The 7,161-nt window shown below is 43.1% G+C and overlaps 1 pseudogene; it reads right to left on the bottom strand.

Moving 5' to 3' along the window:
- Nucleotides 1-5,362: 5,362 nt before the first annotated feature.
- LOC117717248 (gem-associated protein 8 pseudogene) lies at nt 5,363-6,941 on the bottom strand (annotated as a pseudogene).
- Between the last annotated feature and the right edge of the window lie 220 nt (nt 6,942-7,161).

The following is a 7,161-nucleotide window of genomic DNA, read 5'->3' as shown; positions in this document are numbered from 1 at the left end:
AAGAGCCTAAACTGGACTCTCATCTTTCTGGAGAGAAAGAAATATTGACAGGAAAGGGCATTCTCCACAAACAAACCAATGTTGGAATGCAGATCACAAAGGACACAAAGGACAGTCACTATTGTCCCCATCATGCCATTCAGCCTGGGATGAACAAGTTAGTGATAAACATGAGGGCAAGACAGAGTGTTCTGGAAAACACAGAACTCATCTTTAAATCAGGTAAATGTTGCTCCTTAAACAACTCACATCTCCAGCCTTAAAAAAATGCCTCTTGCATGCATGTCTTCAGAACCAGTTTGTGGTCCTTCCTCTACTTTGTTCCCTGTGGAGACCAGAAAAAAAGTGACCTAGTCAATGAAGAGTGTCCCACTGCTCCAAATCTCCTCTATAACGGAAGGCTCCAGAGAGCCAGAGAAGGGGACAACTAATCCTTCCAACAGCTGAAGAATTATGTCTTGGACCTTAGATGCTACGTTCCTGGAATCTGTGTAGTCCAACAGAAATCTTCCTTGGCTGCCTAGAGAAAGAGAGATGCTGAGTCTCGTCTAGGTGATTGGCAAGGGAGATACATGCTGTTCCCCACATGTGTTCACACCATTCAGACGTTCAGCTGGGCAAAGACACAGGAGCAGCCCCATCAGTAAGAACACAAGCATCCTACAGCCTGCCTGGGGCTGTGGCCCTGCAGCCAACAATCTGGCTGGGCATGAATGAGATCGCTCCTAGCAGAGTTCCAAGCTGGAAGGAATCGTTAAAACGGTGGCTATTATTTCTCTGCAGAAAAAAAGAGATTCAGTTGGGGGTCATTCTAAAATAGTCTTTGCAGAGACATCTGTTCTGGTGGCAGCTCCACTCAAGCAAGTATGCAATGCTTTAGTTTCCAGAGAAACTGATCAAAGGGTGTTTGCATGCAGAACAGCGCATTTTCATAGCAAATGCCTGGCATGTTTGCAAATACTAAATGAGAGATAATTCGGGTGGGGTGGGCTGGTGAGAGTGTCCTGTCAATGTTGATCTGATGGCCTTCTTGTGGCTGCTTCAGGCCAGGCTGAGGTGACTGGAGGGATTCTAATGAAACTGATAACATCTCTTGCTTGGCTAGAAGATGACTCACCAGCCAGAGACTCATTAGCACAGGGTCACCCAGGAACTGAGAGGTTCCTTTCAGAACAGGAGGCACAGATATCCAGCACACAGCTTGCATTTCAATGACTCTCTTTCACAGAGGAGAAGCTGGCTTAGCTAAACCAGGAATGCACATCCTCAAAAGAGAAGAGTGATTGCTGCTAATTAGGGATAATTTTAAGACTCTCCAACAAAACGCAGGTGGAATTCTTTCATTTCATTTGCCTTTGAGTTGGTCTGAAACGCTGGCTGCTGTCCAACAAGTATCTATAGTTCCTGTGAATTCATAAGGATCCAGGGCTTCAACACAAAGTCCAGCTGAGCAGTCAGTGTTCACCTTAGTAACATCAGTGTCCTGGCTGTGTTTATGTATAATTATCATGGTGTCAGATACACCAGCCAGAGAACCATGCTGATAATAAAAGACTGGCATTTTGCTGGTAGATATGTGTGGCTTTCTTGCCCCAGTAGAGCTAGCTGTCTAGAGCATGTCTCACCATGTGATAGACATTAATATTTGGGAACCATCCTCCTTCAAAGAACTGATGTCTCATCTTTTCCTCTTGTCTTGATTCCAGGTTCTTCTTCCTGGCTATACTTTCTCTATCTGGAAACTGCCTAGATTTTATGTACTTCCTTTGCCTTGTATGTTATTGGTCCTATTTCTCTACTGATGAGTCTTCTTTCTATACTTCATCTTTCCCATCCATTCAGACTCATATTTTCCCAAGCTCAGATGCAATAGGACCAAGAGCCTGCCCAAGGCACAGTTTGATATAGGGTCTCACAATGAGTACCTAATCTTTGTTTGCCTTTTATGTTTGAAAGATTTTATTAATTGGGGGAGGGGCAGGGTATATGCTATGAGTACCAAGAGAGGCAGATTCCTTTGTAACAATAGAGTCTGACCTGCCCAATGAAAGTGCTTGAAGCTTTGAAGCTATGCAGAAGCAGCACCACGCACACTTAATTACTGTTTTCTTTGTTGTATTCTTGTTTTTTTTTTTTTATTGGTCTATTTGTTTTCTAAAAAGAGAGAGAGAAGATATGGAGATAGATGGGCAAGGAGGTGGGAAAGATCTGGGAGGGAACAAGATGGGGGAAATCATGATCAGAATAGATAGTAGGAAAATATTATTTTCAATGGAGAGAACTGTCTTTCTTGTCACAGTCCTTGTCCCAGTAGTTAGGAGGTACTTAGTGACCAGAGCTACCTGTACCTTTAGTCTCTTGAACCAGAGGGAAAAAAATAGAGATAAAAGTAATTGAAGGCAAGAGAAAAGGAGAAGGAGGAGGAAGAACAACAAAGAACAAGAAGTAGCAGCAATGAAGGAAGAGGAGAGGAGGAGATCATGTAGGTAGACAATAGATGACAGACAGACCGTAGATAGAGAGTAGGCAGAGGATTGATAACAGATGGATAGACAGACAGACAGACAACATTCACTAGCATCCTGAGCTCCAAAGAAGCAAACACTTTCTATGCCCTCCTCTGCTCTCCCTGAACTCAGACTACCACCCAGGTAAGGCAGTGAACACCATCCTCCCTTCAACATATGGTAAACACAACCTTTCCTATTTCCCACATTCACTTTCTCCACAGATGTGAACTCATTTCTGCCTCTGTTTGCTTAGAAATTAGTGTCAGATGCAAAATGGTTTTTCTGTGATTATTCTTAAGTAGTATTTCTATTGTACACAGTTGGAAAATTACCTTCCTCATATTTTCTAATGCAGGCAAATGACGCAACATGAATTCGCTCTTAAATGTCTTGCCGGCAATATTCTCAATGATTACTGCACTAGTATTTTTCTGAGTACTTACCACTGATCATGTTTGTCTTAGGTCGCCACTTCCCAGAGGAGACATTAGACTGTCACACAGAAGCCATAGTTTGTTCATTCCATGGCAATAAAAACATGTTCTCTCAAAACAGCTCTAATGTTTTAACCAGCTTTCTCATCAGAGCAGGAGGACAAATTAAGAGTTGTCATGGGCCAAGCAAAAGGAAGGGTGTTTAGTCCCTGAAATTTCATATGTTGAAGACTTACCGCCCAAATTTATATATTCAATGGCATTTGCCACTTGGGGCACCAGGTAGTAATTAGGGTTGAGGGCCTCAGAGTGGAACCTTCTAATAGCATTCATGGCTTTATAAAATTGAATGAGCACACTAGCCTCACCTCACAACGCCATTTGGGATATGATGACACAATAAAGAAGCCCTTACAGGGCACTCTTGGACTTTCAGCCTCCGGAACTATGAACTAAATCAGTGTGAATCCCAACCCCCATGGGGGTCACATATCAGATAATCTGTATATCAGATATTTATTATGATGAACAATAATAATAAACTTACAGTTATGAAGTAGCAACAAAATAATTTTATGGTGGGGGGTCACCCCAACATGAGGAACTGTATTAAAGGGTTGCACTATTAGGAGGGTTGAGAACAACTGGACTAAATAAACTTCTATTCTTATTGCGTTACAATGACAAGTATTTCCACAGCAACTGGAAACAGAACAAGACAGCAAGAAATGCTTACAGTAATGAAATTATTCTGTGTTGGACTATATTAATGTCAATACCCTATCTGTGATGTTATCATTAAGCTTTCCAAGATGTACTGTTAGAGGAAATAAGTCAAGGGTAAATCATGAGATCTTAATATTGTTTCTTGTCTTAATTAATTAATTATTTTATTTATTTGCAGCCCAAATGTTGCCCTTCCTTCCCATCTCCCCTCACAGGGAAGGTGCCCACCCTTGGGGTGGATCTCAAGTTGGGCCTGACACTGGTCAACCATTCATTCAGCCTCTACTCCATTTTTGTCCCTGCATTTCTTTTAGATAGGAGCAATTTTAGGTCAAATGTTTTGCAGATTGGTTATGTCCCTATCCCTCTAATGGAGGTCCCCTATGGCTACTGGACATTACAGGGATCCAGGTCAGTTGAGACTGTTGGTCTTCCTGTGGGGTTGCCATCCTCTCCAGTTCCTTCAGTCCTTCCCCTAACTCTTCAATAAGGGTCTCTGATCTCCTTTCAATACTTGGCTATAAGTATCTGCATCTGCATCTGCCTCAGTCAGCTGCTGCAAGAGCCTCTCAGAGGACAAGCATGCTAGGCTCTTGTCTGCAAGCACAACATAGTATCAGTAATAGTGTCAGGTTTTAGTACCCACCCATGGGATGGATCCCAAGTTCTGCCTGTCACTGGTCGGCCTTCCCTTCAGTCTCTGTTCCATTTCTGTTCCTGCATTTCTTTTAGACAGAAACAATTTGGGGTCCAAAATTTTGTAGGTGGGTTGATGTCCCCATTCCTCCACTGGAGGTAGTCTCTTTAGGTTCCTTACCTCCACTGCTAGGCATTTTGTCTAAGTTCACTCCCACTGAGTCCTGGGAACCTCCCCCACCCCAGGTCTCTGAGATTTTCTAGAGGTTTCCCATCCCATGTCTTCCCTTCTGCAGCTGCATATTTCCATTCATTCTCCTGGGTCTATGGGACTGTCTCCTGTGCCCCCCCCCCAATACCTGATCTTGCCCTCCTTATCTCTTTCCCCTCCCCTCTCCCACCCAAGTTCCTCCTTCCCTCTGCCTCCCATGATTAATTTGCTCCCTCTTCTGAGTGGGATTTAAGCATCATCATTTGGGCCTTCCTTCTTTTTTAACTTCTTACGGTGTGAGGGATATATATTGTGTACTTTTTGGCTAATATCCACTTATCAATGAGTATATACCATGCATGTCCTTTGGGGTCTAGGTTACCTCCCTCAGGATGATATTTTTTTTTTCTTTTTTTTTTTAAACAAATAAAGTTTTATTGAAACACAGGCACATTCATTTCTTTATTCAGTAACAATGGCTGTTTTTATACTATGAAGACAGGGTCAGGCAGTTATGACACAGGCAACATGGCTTGCCAAGCCCAGAGTATTTACTCTCAGGTCTTTTATAGAGCATGTGGGTTGACACCTAGCTGAGTAGCAAGTGCCATTTCTCTTACGGTTCACTTGCATTGTTTTCAGAGGGATCCGAAGATCTATAGTCTGAGAAAATATGCAGACAGAAGCCCAGTGTGGGCGGTGCAAACCTATAAGCTAGCATTAGGGAAGTGGAAGCAGGAAGATTTAAGAGTTTGTAGCTAGCATGTGCTGTATGAAAACTGGTCTAAAAAATGTAGCAACAAATGACATGTGGCTTAAGGCTTTTATGACATTCTAGACAATGTAAAGAAGGAAATTAAAAATGTAAAGCAATAGGCAGTATCTCTAGGCAATAATTTCAGTGAACTGGACTGTTACAGAGAAAACCGAGAGCCAGTCCAATACATACAATTATCACTTTATGTCAAGTAAACATTCTTTGTGGTGGCAACAGTATTGTTGACAGAATTATAAGTGGCTGACAGACTGTATCCACCATATCAGTATACAGGCCTTTTTCTCTGAAAAATGTCCAGGAGAGATGATGAGGGAAAGGTTAGGAACTGTGAGAGTCCCGGTGCCCAGGACTCAGAACTTCAGGGGAATGACAGGCCAGTACTTCGGCTGCTTTCTGTCACAATGCTTATCAAAGCTCAGCTGCATAGCAGCCTCCATGGCCAGGATCTTGGGAGCACTGTTCCCATACAAGCGCTTCATCTCTGCTTGGCGCCGCCCCCAGGGCTTCTCAGATGGGGGCTCCACTGACCTGTGGTGGCTGAAGTACAGGCCATGGTCCGCGTTCACATAGTCATTCAGGCGCTCTGCATCCAGCTGCTGCTGTCGCGGTCTCTCTTCTCTGTGCTTCTCAGTCTGTGCAAAGTACTGGCGGAGCTCCTCAGTGATTTCCATATTGCTCAGGTCGCACTCCACTTCATCATCTGAATCCGACTCCAGCTCTTCCTCTTCATACAGTGCTTCATTTTCTCTTGTGGATGTCTGGGTTCTATTGCTGTTATGCAGAGGCTGCCCAGGGCTTTTGAGATGGGAAACAGTGTAGGGAGACTCCTGCCTGCCATGTGCTGGCCTTGAGAGTTCCAAGGATGCCAAGCCTCATAAGCAAGAGAGTTCCAGGGAAGAACTTCATGAGGGAAGAACCATGGAGAAGTGAAATAGAAATCCCTCAACTTTCTGTAGATATTCTAGTGGCTTTGCATCCAAAGCATTGCATGATGATAATGCTGCCAGTATCTTGCATATACTGGGTGACAATACCAAGATGAAGTAGCCCTCCATTTTGAGGCCATTGCTGTAATCTCCGATTGCAGAAGTCCAAATGGGAACTTGCGGGCACGTAGCTTGAAGATCTCAGGCGGTGGGCAACAACGGACCTAGTTCTCGTGGCGGGGAGGAGGATGGGCGATATTTTCTAGTTCCATACATTTGCCTGCAAAATTCATGATATCCTTGTTTTAAATAGCTGAATAGTATTCCACTGTGTAAATGAACCATGTTTTCTGCATTCATTCTTTGGTTGAGGAACATCTGGGTTGCTTCCAGTTTCTGGCTATTATGAATTAGGCTGCTATAAACTTTGTGGAGCACATGTCCTTGTGGTATGGTGGAGCATCTTTTTGGTATATGCCCAGGAGCAGTATGGCAGGTCTTCAGGTAGAACTTCTTCCAGTTTTCTGAGAAATCGCCACATTAATTTCCAGAGTGGTTTTACCAGCTTGCAATCCCACCAGCAATGGAGAAGTGTTCCTCTTTCTTCACATTATCACCAGCATGTACTGTCACTCAAGTTTTTTATTTTAGCCATTTTGATTGGTATCAAGTAGGATGTCAGAGTTATTTTGATTTGCATTTCCCTGATGACTAAAAATGTGAACATTTCTTGAAGTACTTCCTGACTAGTCAAGATTCCTCTATTGAGAATCCTCTGCTTAGCTTTATACCCCATTTGTTAACTGGGTTATTTGGTTTGTTGAAGTCTAATTTCTTAAGTTTTTTAAAATATATTTTGGATATTAACCCTCTACTGGATGCAGGATTAGTGAAGATCTTTTCCCAATATGTAGGCTGCCATTTTGTCCTACTGACAATG

This window comes from Arvicanthis niloticus, chromosome 11, assembly GCF_011762505.2.
Source record: "Arvicanthis niloticus isolate mArvNil1 chromosome 11, mArvNil1.pat.X, whole genome shotgun sequence".
Classification (NCBI taxonomy): domain Eukaryota; kingdom Metazoa; phylum Chordata; class Mammalia; order Rodentia; family Muridae; genus Arvicanthis; species Arvicanthis niloticus.
This window is presented reverse-complemented; position numbering and strand designations above follow the sequence as displayed.